At 46.7% G+C, this 13,537-nt stretch overlaps 1 protein-coding gene across 4 annotated transcripts in view; it reads left to right on the top strand.

The window, feature by feature from the left end:
- RUNX1 (RUNX family transcription factor 1) overlaps positions 1–13,537 on the top strand; it is a 254,383-nt gene that overhangs the window by 173,823 nt on the left and 67,023 nt on the right. The window lies entirely within an intron of this gene.

Genomic DNA, 13,537 nt, shown 5'->3' with positions numbered 1-13,537 from the left:
GCTCCGTTGGATTCTTAGCCAGTGGAGTGTGTGTGTGTGTGTGTGTGTGTGTGTGTGTGTGTGTGTGTGAGAGAGAGAGAGAGAGAAAGGGAGAAAGAGAGAGAAAATGTCCATACTTCCATTGAGAGACTTCTTGGGCCAAATTATCTTTGAGGACCTAAATTCATGCTAATAACATCTTCTCTTCTAAAGCCCAAATAAAGCAATTAATGGAGATTAATAAGGAGCAGTGTGGATTGAATGAGCTGCCTATGAATACTTTTACCTGTGCTCATTTTGTCGGCTCCCTGGCAGGGCATGGGGACGGATTACAGCACTTCAACGCTGGTATTTATAAACACGCATTCATGGACTTCAGGCAGCGCTTACACTCCATCATTGGTTCTGCTGTGAGTTCCATATTCAACAGAGATATGTTTTGGTCTGTGTTGAAGACAGAGCTATTGATGGTATTCAGTTTGCACTGCACTGAGTTGGGATTCCAGCACATTGCCCAGCCCCTATTAGCCTATAATGGGCAGCATATCCCACTCAGGAACTCCATTTGACGTCACTGAACTTTCCAAGGAAGGTGTCAGGTAATTGAGGGCCATAGAAGAATCCCAGCAACTGCTTTTGAGAGGCTCATGGCCATTCTGCTGCTAGACTGAAAATGCGCTTCCCCTGGTTTCCTTAGTGAGGAAGCATTCATTCAGCAGTCATTTAAACTGTGTTTTTCTCAAAGAAGATGAAAGTAAATTTCCTGTTTATTTTTCACCTTGGATTAATTTAGGCTTTTACCTTGATATTTAAGACCATCATTAAGAATATATGGGCAGGGCCAACTGCAGAACTACCCCACCTCCCCTGTCACCTAACCCAAGGACGTGCTTGTCCAGTTAATAGGAGGACTGGCCAGCACTCTGGGGTGGCATGTGGCCCTAGTTGAATCATCTTATGCAAACAAAGGTAACTCACAGGAATATGGGCAATTGAGCATAATTGATCATCTGTGTGCTTATCAGATCTCTAGAGGTGGAAACAGTCCAGCTCGCTCAAGGCATTGGTTTGGGGAGATTTTTTTCCATAATTCTATTTGAAACTATTGTATAGAGGACAGTCAGTATCAATCATCTATCTTTCTATCTATCTATAATTAATAAGGAATTAGTCTAAACTCACATCATAGTAAGGCTTTGCTGCCTCTTTAAATGGCGTGTCTCTAGTACCTACAACAAATGTCCTGCCTTTACTATTCTATCTGAAACCACTGGGCAGTTTATTATCAGTATCTTATCTCCCTGCTTATCAATTTTAATGATAATTTTGCTCAGTGGTTCCCAACTGGGGTGACTTTGACCCCCAGAAGATATTTGGTGATATATGTAGATATTTTTGGTGGTCACGTACTGGCTTGGGGGAGTGCCAGTGCCACCTAGTAAGCAGAGGCCAGGGATCTACTAAACATCTGACCATGCACCCAACAGCCTCCCCAGCAAAGACCCAAATGTCAGTAGTGCTGCGACTGAGAAACTGATCTAGCTCGAGTTGTGCATGATCATCCACAGTTGTAAAATGTTTCCCTTACCCCTTTTATTCTGACATTCTGCCTCCCTACAAACTTACCAAAATGTAAAAAACAAAACAAAAACTTATTTTAAAACTTATGACAAATTTCTGTTTAAAACTTCTTATAGGATAAGAAATAGAGAACATCACTGAATGTTAAGAGTTTTTTAAAAAGAAAAACATACCTATGTTCTCTGTGCATAGAATTGCACCATTCCCATGGCTCTGCTGACCCTGCCTGCCATCCTGGGTGAGGGATGCATGGTGGCTGGAGGAGCGGCTGCAGGTGGGGTGGTGCACACAGCTGGGCAGCTTCTCCAGGATGACTCCCCACTGTAGCCGCCCACTCATGAATGTCACACACGGTGAAGTCCACAAGGACTGCAGAAACTAGAAAGCCCTCTGCCACAGGCTCCCTGCTTTTCCCTGAACACCTCAGTGGAGAGGCCACAGAGCCACTGATCTAGGAATGGAAATTGATGTCAATGGACAGTGTCTACTCGTATTAAAAAAAGTGATAAAGGGTCAGGAACAGTGGCTCTTGCCTGTAATCCCAGCACTTTAGGAGGCTGAGGCAGGAGGATCACTTGACAGTAGGAGTTTGAGACCAGCCTGGCCAACATGGTGAAGCCCCATCTCTACTAAAAATACAAAAATTAGCCTGGCGTGGTGGTGGGCACCTGTAATCCCAGCTGCCCCGGAGGCTGAGGCAGGAGAATTGCTTGAACCAGGCAGGGAAGCAGAGGTTGCAGCCAAGATTGTGCCACTGCACTCCAGCCAGGGTGACAGACCAAGACTCAGTCTCAAAAAAAAAAAGTGATAAAAGCAAGGTCCTGCTGTGTGTCACTGACAGACAACTCTCAGACACCAAAATGGCTCAGTCTGCATACCTTTAATAAAAATTAAGGCATTGCATGGCAGGAGGTGAGACAGGACCAAGGTTTGTGGGTTGCCACCCACAGGATGGGTTTGTAGATGCCACCGGCAGACAGTTGGCTGAGTTCCTCCAGAGCTTTCTCCCACCTGCCCCAGCATGTCAGTTTTCTTTCAGTTTTATACTGAGGTTCAGGGGCGGTAATTTGAAAACAAAATCCGCAGGGAGGCTCCCCTAGGTGTTCCCAGCACATTGAGGTAGAGCCGGCTGCAGGTTCAGTTTCTGGAATAACTCTGGTTGTGTCTGCTTTGTTGGTTTGTCTGTTTGCTTGCTTTTGTGCTCCACGGAAACCCTCACATCTAACTTTCCTTCTCCGTGTATACATCTGCTTCCTTTAAGCTCCCCACAGTAGAGCAACGCTCCTAGATTTGACATAGAAATCACTTGTGTGTCATCTAAGCTGTGATATTAAACATTAACTATCCAAATGGGAGCTCATAGATGGCGTCTGAGCTGGGGTCTGCACAGGGCTCACGATTTGCCATAGGTGTGCTCTAGAGAGAAGGTCACCAGGGAAAAAGCTTGTAAACAGCTTTGGCATGCAAGGGTTTGTGGAAACAGAGACCCAAGCACTGTGGAAAGGAAATGAAGCTGTGCTGAGGAGCTCGAGGAGGTGGGCTCCCAGGAATTTTCCAAAAACAAGAGATCCAGCCCTTAACTAGAAAACTCCAGGTGGCATCATCAGTGACTAAATGCTGCCTGACACAGGGTCTGTGAACGAATGACTTTCAGGACTGTTTTGATGTTAGGCAGTGCAGCGTAGTGGTCAGTACGTGGACTTTACTAACTTCCCCACCATATTTCAACTTGGATGTTGTTGACATTTAGGGCCAGTTTTGCTTCACTGTGAGGGGCTTTCCTGGGCATGGTTGAACATTTAACAACATCCCTGACCTCTATCCTCTGGCCACTAGCACCCACCCACCCCCAGCTGTGACAACCAGAAGTGTCTACAGCCATTGCCTAATGTCCCCCGGGGGCAAATTGCCCCTGGTTGAGAACCACTGTCTGGGAGCTCTGTGTCCTTGAACAAGTTACTTGACCTGTCTGAGCCCAATTTTGACCTTGTCCATGGGAAGACAGAGGGACAGTGAGGATTACCTGAGACAAGACATAGGTTAGGAGTTGTTAATTTTTGCTGTGACACCCACACCATGGGATGGACAGTGGGGACTCTGTGAATGAATAGCCAACAACAGCAAAAAGCAACAACAACCAGGGGTCTGCTTTTTTGTTTGTCTAAATGGATGAGCTTCCGAGGAGAAAACACAACCTTTATCCTATTTCAGGGCCCCATACAGTTCTGAGGTCGCGAAAGGGTTATATGCGTCAGACACTGAGATTCCAGTTAGCAATGGGAGAAGCGAAATTAAATATGTACTGTAATTTGAAGCACTGCTTTTCATGGGAAAAGAAGTTCTCCCAACTTAGCCTTTCCGACTCTTTTGTCCAAATATTAGTGGCATGCAAATATTTATGATTCATATGTGCCCCTTTTAATTCCCAATCGTATTTTAACAGTAAACACTGCACTGTAATAATGAAGCAGAATAATCCCTTTGTCCTGTCACTGGGCTACACAGGCTGGCACCCGGCAGCATTGCATTCTTGCTGAGCGATCACTGCTGCCTCCACCCAAGTTGAAGGGGTTTTGTAGCAGTGCCACGGCAGCTCGCCTTGGCCTGCACTTGAGGACTTCCGGGATGTTCCTCTGGAAGCCATTCTTAAGGTTGTATCAGCATTTTCATAAATTGCAAGTGAACATCCACGCATGTTTTTCTCTTTCGGCCACATATAAAGTGATCCCTGGTTAATCTAGCTGTTACTTGGTAAGGTTCTTACTACGCTATCGTCTTGCATTCTGGCCAAATCCCTGAACTCTAGATTACACCAAACCCATGTGTCCCATTTAATATTCCTTTGATTCATAATCATGACATAGAAAACACACACACCTATAGCGATGATTCTGTGAGTCTTATGAAAGTAGCATGATGTAATATGAGAGGCGGGACACCTGTAGGATTCGCTTAGATATGCTGGCCTCAGTCTCCCCATCTGTACAATAGGTAAAACAATGCCTTTCATCTATGACTCATATCATCTATGTTAGGATGATAAAAGCAAGCTGGGGTGTGTGTAACAAGACTTAAGAAAAAGAGCTATGACCCCTTTTGATGATGTTCTTCCTTCTATAGTGAGAATCCCTAAGGGAGGAGGGGAGAGAGCAGGCCAGAGGCAGCATGGGTCTTTCTGAATTAGAAAAGTTGGGAATGATGCTATTTTTCAAGACCTACTCCTCAATGGCAAGGAATTTATATTCCTTTGTCCTACTAAAGACCTACTAAAATGAGAGTACATGAGAGACAGCAGGAATTCCATGAATATTCACGAATAAATGCCCATATAATACTATAATTACAAACCCTTCTTGGGCACTGACCCTGTGATGGAAATATACTACCGATTCCTGTTTTATTAGAACTCTTCCTCTGCCCCGCCCCACCAAGGTCATTTACTGAGGGCATTTCTTTCATTCATTCATTCATTTCATTCATCAGATATACGTTGTGCACCTACTGTGTGCCAGGCACTGGGCTAGCAGGAGAGATACAAAGGTCAGCCAGAGAAAAGCCACAGCCTTGGGAGCTAGTGAGGGACACGGCAATTAAGCAGGCCATCCTGTTCTTACTAGATAACACATGATAGGCGTGTGTGGCTGGAGCCAAGGCACAGCGGTGCAGAACCTAGTGAAGGTTCTAGGGTCTACCTGGACCACTTGTCATTCACCTGAGGCCTGCAGGTGACAAGGAGACTATCCCAGTGGAGGTGTGAAGAATCATGTCTCAGCAGAGAAAGCAGAGTGAGGAAGGCGCACCTGGCCTGTTGGGAGCTGAGAGATGCTCCAGTGGCGAGGATTGGGGGGTGATGGCGGGGAGCCTTAGAGAGAAATGGGGCAGGGATTGCCTTAACATCCACGCTGGGAATTTGGTCTGATCCTAATGAAATGGAGAACCACTTATAACTGACTCCAGATACAAATTGTGGAAAGATACTTGGGCTTGCAGTTTAAAGAACAGAAAGGACATTTTGAGGGTGTATTGGGAGCTTAGAGACCCATCCAGCGACTGAAAGCTCTCCTTTCAGGCAGCTGCAGACACGTGTATATCCAGCTTGCAAATACCCCATTTGGTAGATGGCACTGTACCTAGAAGTCAGCTCTCACCTCAAGCTCGCCACAGGCTTCCCCGTCTTCACTCTCTGACCACACACACCTGCCCTTCTTCCTACCTGCAGCACCAGGTGCTGCACAGCTAGTGAGAAGGAGCTGACGCCCCCCGAAGGCTGCCTTCCCTGAAGAATGTCCATGCCTGAGGCCTCCCTGCTGCAGCTCCATGTGGCCTTGGGCTGTGTGTTTGAGGCACCCGGCTAGGGGCACTATCAGAGTCAGGATGAGGCAAGGCCTAGGAGGTCACTCTGGTCACCTGCCCTGTGTGACCCTGGCTCAAAGATACAGGCTGATAGATGAGTGGAGACTGGTGAACCTGGTGGCTCTTCTTGGGGGAAGCACAGGCCAGCAGGTGTGACCTTGGTCTCGGGGCTGTGAATTCAGGGTCTTGGGGTGTTTGGGTTAAAACTTGGTTCCCAGGCTGAGATCCTAGGGAACTGTGACAACAAAAGGAAAAGGAAGATTAGAAAGGGAAAATGAAGTCTGGGGAAAGGAAATGCAAAATTGCATGAGAACACTATGGTGCTTTGTGGGATAGGTGATATTCTGCCAAAGAAAGAGGCCTGCCCCCATACCCCTTTTGCAAGCCTGAGCTCTTCCCTGCCTGAAGTTGAGCCCAGCACACTGTGACTTGGAAAAGGGAAGCTACGCCTTCCAAATGAAACTTTATATTGTAAAGGACCAGCTATCAAACTGAAAGTTTACAGAGTGATTCATTGGTTTTTTGAGACAGGGTCTCACTCTGTCACCCAGGCTGGAGTGCAGTGGCACAATCTCAGCTCACTGCAACCTCCACCTCCTGGGTTCAAGTGATTCTTGTGCCTAAGCCTCCGAAGTAGCTGGGACTACAAGTGTGTGACACCAAGCCCAGCTAATTTTTTTTTTTTGTATTTTTGGTAGAGATGGGGTTTCACCATGTTGCCTGGACTGGTCTTGAATCCTTGAGCTCCAGGGACCCTCCCATCTTGGCCTCCCTGAGTGCTGGGATTACAGGCCTGTGTCACCACACTGGGCTCATTTATCAAACTTTTCTTTATTGCCTCAGAATAGAAGATACAAAGATGAGTGAGTTTCTTTCCTCAAACAACTCATTTTCATAGAACATCTCCAGAGAAAATGCTTTGCATGTCTTCGATTTTCTTCAAGTAAAACAGCTGTTTTTCAAACAACCCGTAATTCCAAACAAATGCTGTTTCCATGGAAAACTGAGTTCTGTATTCTAAGGACGTGATTTTCAGTTTGACTTTTGAGGGTAGCCCTGGTGCTGGTAGCTTAGGCCTCAGGCCTGCACTGCGCCTGTGTGATGTGAGTGTGGCTGGATGGAGCAATCTGCAAATACCAGCCCTGCGCACAGAAGTGCATACCATACGCCGACATCTTAATTCAATTCAGTTTAGAGAACCAGGAAATTATGTGCAAGTTGAAGGATTTGTACCCCATCCAGAAATCCCCAAATAAATTAATTATACAGCTTCACTGTCAAAAATAGTGGTAAATGTTTGAGTAAGGAAATGGAAGAGGAGCGTAAGCATGAATTTGGCTGTTAGGTAGTTCCAGTGGAAAAGTGAGAAATCCAAATTAAAAATACTTCATAAAAAATATTCCAAATGCAGACGACTCCCGGAATCTGAGAGCGTGTTAATTTTTATATTTAGTTATCCACCGTTAAAATTAGACCCAAAGCCATCTATTGTGAAAGGAGAAATCTCCCTGCAACCTTTCAGGATCTGTGGGATTTCCTGAATTTGCAAAGAGCAGAACTCAAGCCTGTTTCACTGACTCTCTTGGTTTTCAAAAGCTGCGGTGTTTTCTTTTATTTTTCCTTTCTCACTCTTTGGGCGTTTCAAGGCTCTGGGCACAACTGGCTTTCCCGCAGACATAGAAAAGCGAGTGAAAAATGTTGTGATTGCATTTCCTAAGGACACTGAGCCCCCAGGGCAGAGGGCTCCTTTGTGTCTGCAGCCTTCCTTTTCGTGACAAACAGCAAGTTTTACATCCCCTGAAACTGTCCCAAAAAGGAGAAGATGACTCATGCATCCAGACCTACACTAAAGAGAGTGACAGGAACAGAGGCCCCAGCAGAGCCAAGGCAGGTAGACTGGGGATACCCGCAGACCGGACCAGAGGCGGCCGGAGTGGCGGCTCCCCCGTCAGACATGGGGTGGTGTAGAGGGATTCTGCTGTGATGTGAACTCGCTGCACTTTTTAATATGCCCTTCCCACCTGGGCAGCCAGTGACCCAGAGCTACGCGTCTTTTTGCTTTGTAACCTCCTGGCCACCCTCAGCTCTTCGGGAGCAGTGTGCACATTTGCAGCAATCCTGAGGTTTAGCCACTTCCCAGATGTGGTGAGGAAGTGGAGAGTGCGCCGGGCCATGCGGAACTGCAGGTTCCAGCCGTGGCTTTATTTGACCACAATTGGCTGTCAGAGTTCAGCAGCCCCAGGGCCGTCAATGTCAGGACTAATCAAGCCTAAACCTGGGGCCTCCCCGCTGCCTGGCCCTGGGGAGTGTGGCATGGCAGCGATGTCCAGGAAGACTCACCCCATGACCTTCTTCCCAACTAAATAAAGCAGTTAGTATTTTGTCCTGGCATTTGGATGGACACACTGGCGTCGAGGGAGACGACACATGTTGCTGTGAGGAGCACTGGCCTGGCTTGTTTACACAGCGTATCAGCCACTCACAGTTGTGCCTTATAAAGGTCGCCAGCTGGCAGGGCAGGAGTGAACTTGAACTTGAAGTTCAAGTTGCACTTAGGCCTGGTAGCAGCTGCATCACCTGCTGAACACACACACACACGTACATACACACACACACGTACACACACACACACATACACACACACACACATACACACACCCCTCCCCACATCAGACGTCAATGCCACTTCTCGCCCGGCTCCTTCTCACAGGGTCTCTCACAGCTCTGGTCTTCACGGAATCACCTTTATCATGTCTTTCATGATCATTCCACTGACATTTACTGAGACCTTTCCCTGTGCTCTGCTTTTATATTCAGTATTCCATTTAAGCTGCAGAACAATGCTATGAGATGGAATACTCCCTTTTACAGATGACAAAGCTGAGGCCCCAGAGAGGTCAAGTAACTTGCCTGGGTCACACAGCTAGCAAGTGGCAGAGCGAGGTTTTGCACCTAAGTAGGTTGGCTTGAGAGTCCGCACTGAATGAATCACCTCTGTGTGTTTCCACCTTCATGGGATTTTATATGGAATTCTCTCTCACTGCTTCCAAGCCTACGTCAAGACAAACCTCATCACCCCTGTTTTTTGTTCCCACCTTCTTATTCAGTGTAAGTGTGTGTGCTTCTTTCTAAAGAAGGGTCCTCCTGGAACCCAGGCCCTGGCTGGAGCTGAGGCTGCTGCAGTGCTCAGGGTTCAGTGAGCAGGAGAAGGAAGGACGTGGCGTTTACCTCTTTCCTTGGCTTCCTCCCATAAAGGCCACTGGTGACCCTGTGGCAGCCCCCTCGGGAGCCAAGAGCTGCCGACTTCCAGCAGCACACGCAGGGACAGTGCCGGGGCCATCTGTGCACTGACCAAGGCTTCTGCTGGCCTCACCATACCAAGGCCACTGAATGCTTCGGGGAGCCTTGTAGCTCTGGGCTACCAACAGGAGCACTGGTTCTCTCGGCAGCGGCCCCGTCCTCCCAACCCTGCGCTTGATCCCGAAAAGCCCATTTTGGAGCTGTTGCTATTTAATCAATCTGCCCTCCCTTGCTCTCCTGCGACTTCTCACTATTCCGGCTGCAGCTCGCTGGGAAAAACACTTGAGAGTCTTTCGTTCTCCACACCCATGTACTTAAAATACCAGGCCTATAGGTCATTTTAATGAGGGAATTTGGCTCATAATATGTGTGCTCCGAGGCACAGATCCCACTTCTGCAGATGCTGGCCAAGAAGGGCCGTGTCTCAGCAGCCATGGGGTGGGGCCATGGAGAGGGCAGGGCCACGTGGAGGGCACAGTATGTGGGTCCCGTCAGGTGTGCCCGGCTGCAGCCCAGTGTCAAGGCTGTGCTGGGTCTCATTGGAAAAATACAAAGGAAAGTAAGGCAGTTTTTTTTCCACTGCATTTTTCCACACAGTGGAAAAATGTTACCTATGTGTGAAGAAGTCACCACTCTGTCTATAAGATAATAAGCAAATGTCCTTGTACCCAAAGCTGTAAAGAAGAGCCTATTGTGAGGGAAAATACCAGAACCCTCCTCCTTGGTGAACCCTGTGACTGGCCAAAACACCCCACCTGTTAGTGCGTGCTTGGTGGAAACATCTCGTGACTGCACATAAAGTGATGGGCATGAAATAATAAGAATTCAGATAATGAGCAACGATTTCACAAATACTCACTCTGATTAAGTGTTATTCCTGGTGACACAGATTCATCTGTGGTTGATCAGGTGGGGTGTCATGCTCAACCACCAGAAGTCCAAACGCAGCTCAGTAAGAAAATGCTTTTGAACTATAACCCAGGCTGAGTACCATGTGTACATTAGGATCACAGGGGAAGCTTCTACTTTTTGGGGCAGTGGTAGGCATGGATAAAGTATCTCCAGTTCAGATTCCTTGTACTGGTGCTACTGGGTTTGCAGATAGAGATTTATGACCTCAGGGACAATAACCAGAAGAACAATGAGGAGAAAGCTCAAGGATATTGGTTCTGCCATATAGCGAAGCTGTGTGACTTTGGGAAATTTACTTAACCTCTCTGAGCCTTAGCTTTGCTACCTATTCATCAAGAACAAAAAAATTCATCTTGTTTATTTCGTGAGATTGGTGTGAGAACCAAATGAAACAGTATATGGGAACATGTTTAAAAAGTTGTAAGTTCTACATGACTTAAAAATGCCAATATTATGAACACAACCATTCTTTGTTGTCATTTGGGAAGTCGTGGATAGGGTGGTGGTAGGAGAGCCACCATCAGAGCAGGACTGCTCCAGAGGGTAAAACACACAGGTAACTGTAGAGCCAGTGTCACTGGCAGAGCCATGATGGGAGCTTTTATGACAGCGGCTATTTGTACTGAGTTAAATAGTGTTCTCTAAAAAATGTGTGTCCACCTAGAGCCTCAAAATATGGCTTAGGGTCTTTACAGATGTAATCAAGTTAAGATAAAGTCATGCTGGACCTGGGTGGGCCCTAAGTCCAATGACTGATGGTCCTTACAAGGAGGGGTGGGCACACAGTAGGAAGACAGTCGTGTGAAGACAGAGGCAGAGGTTGGAGTGCTACAGCTGCACATCAGGAAAGGCCAAGGAACACTGGCCACCAAGTGAAGCTGGAAAGAGGCAAGGTCCTCCCTAGAACCTTCAGAGGGAGTGTGGCCCTGCTGCCACCTTGATCTTGGACTCCTGACCACCAGAACCATGAAAGTCTAGACTTTTGTGGTTTTAAGCCACCCAGTTTGTGATGATTTATTACAGCAGCCCCAGGAAATGAATACAGCATTTTTATGAAGTCATTGAGATGCTAAAGTTGTAGGCAACAGAAGAATCACACGTGCATCTGCCACCTACACGTGGCTGTGGGCATCCCAGGCCAGCTGCATTCTTGGAAGATGAAATCAGAGAGTTGAAAGGCACATTGCGTGCATTCATGAACCCCCTCATTTTGCTGATGAGAAAACTGAGATCTGAAGAGTTAAATCATTTGTATTGGATTCTCAAACCTGTAACTCTCTTGCTGAAAGAACCACCTCAATCTCTCTCTGTCTCTCTCTCTCTCATACACACACATGCCTATACCTACTCAGGACAGAGGCAATGGCATTATCTATAGCTGTGCCTTCAGGGTCTTAAAAATTTTTTTCAAATCCCCCTTCTCTCCTAAAGCCCCTTCCCACTTGCACCCTTTCCCACGTATCTGTGAGGGCTACGTGGGTGTATAGAAAAGGACCCCGCCCTCTGGGAGACTAGGGCTGCACAGCCACAAACCCTGTTCAGTCTGACACCCTAAATAATCAAAGGTGAAGGATGATTTATGAGGCAGCGCAAACAGCCATAAAGCAAAATGTAGTCATCAGGGAAGGCTGCCTGGAAAACAAGTAACTGCCCGTTGCCAAATGCTGAAGGCAGGAAGACTGGAGTGAAGAGCCCAGCAAGGAACCCTGGACGGCTGGTGAAGTGGGTGGAGGAAGGGAGACCTCCACGTCTCAATGCCATGGCTTGTGGATGGAACTGGGAGGATGCACATCGGGAATCAGGTGTGAGGAGGGGAGGGGGTGAGTGAGAAATTACTCAGGCAGGGTCTTACTAGTGAGAAGATCCTACAAACTGGTTCTGGAATTCAGTCTTGATGATACAGGTGATAAACTTTGTGGGTTCTTGACAGAAAGGGAACAGGCTGATCATGAGGCTTGCAGGACCAGCTGTGGATCACACGGGTGTGGCTGCTCCCAGGCTCTGGCTGCCCTTGCTCCTGGATGTGATCTTGGAAAGCCAGAGACTGCCCAGTGAGATGGGCAGTTGCCCTCAGGATGTGCCTCCTTCTGCAGCAGCATCTTCCACCACGTCGCATCACGTGCCCTGCTTGCTGGGCCTGGCCAAGGCCTCTTCTGCCCACTCCTCTCCTTCAGCTAGATGCCAGGGTAGGAAAGCATCCAGAATGTTAGCTGGTAGCATCTGAAGGATGTCCAAAAGCTGGCAAATCCCCAAAGCCCAACAAGACTCATCTCTAGGATTCGGTGACAGGCTAGCTGATGGGAAAGATGGATTTGGAGGCAGAGCCACCTGGCACCCCTGATGCTCTACCCAGTGGAAATCACTCCCCAGAAGTATTCTCACCTCGTTTACTAGACAGGTCAGCTGAGACTGTTGTTATAAAGGCACAGCAGGCAGAGCGGGCTTCTTTATCTAATTGGTACTTGCTATTGCTCTTTTTATTATAGACTTTAATACAGATAGAATCCACATCCTTGGGGAGTGTTTGATAGAGGTTTCTCATGATTAGGAATCGTGGCTTGCTGTGGCCAAAGATTTTATTTTCGTTAAGAATTTTTCTGGGGCCTTCCTTTGTGTTAAGACATGTGTGACAGTTGAAAATGATTTGCTCTTTCTAACTTGGAGAGGAAAGGTCATTGAGTTTTAAAATGGTGAATGGTTTTTAGAGCAGGTAAGGGAGTGGATGGGCATGTTTCGGTTTCCTTTCATTTACGTTTGATTTCACTTTGTGCTACGTGATTAACAGGAGAAACTGTGTTGATTAAAGAACTACTGTATTGATGTAGGAAGATTGAACATCAGACTTAATCAAATGTTAGGGTCCTGTTTTAGACCCATGAGAAGCAGAGAAGAGAAATAAATAAAGCAGACATAGCACACACACACACACACACACACACACACACACACACACCTTTGAATACCATGTGCCAGATACTATTTTAACAGTGTTACTCATAGTAACTCATTTAATCTCCCACAATACTCTCTAAGGTAGGAAAATTTGCATGTACCCATCTTCCAGGTAAGAATACTGAGGAACATGGAGGTGTCTAGTGACTTACCAAAGGTCAGCCAGCCAGATTTATCCTCTGAACCACTTGACCAAGAAGAAATGTTTTTAGATTAGTAAATATATGCAATGGAGATGTTCTCACCTTTTATAAATATACATAAAACGTGTACATGGAAATTATGTGTGTTTTTTATTACTAGTACTTATCAAATCTCAGTCTTTCAGTTACATATGCTTAAGTCCCTTTACGAGTCATCTGTTTTGTTCTGGCGGATCCCATGAGTAACTCTAATAATATCTGACATTTTCAAATAATATTTTAAATCAGCCAGACTTAGTCTTTTAAAAATATAGAGA

This window comes from Cebus imitator, unplaced genomic scaffold, assembly GCF_001604975.1.
Source record: "Cebus imitator isolate Cc_AM_T3 unplaced genomic scaffold, Cebus_imitator-1.0 Scaffold41, whole genome shotgun sequence".
In the NCBI taxonomy this organism is placed as follows: domain Eukaryota; kingdom Metazoa; phylum Chordata; class Mammalia; order Primates; family Cebidae; genus Cebus; species Cebus imitator.
Note: the sequence above shows the minus strand (reverse complement) of the source record. Positions and strands in the feature narration are given on the sequence as shown.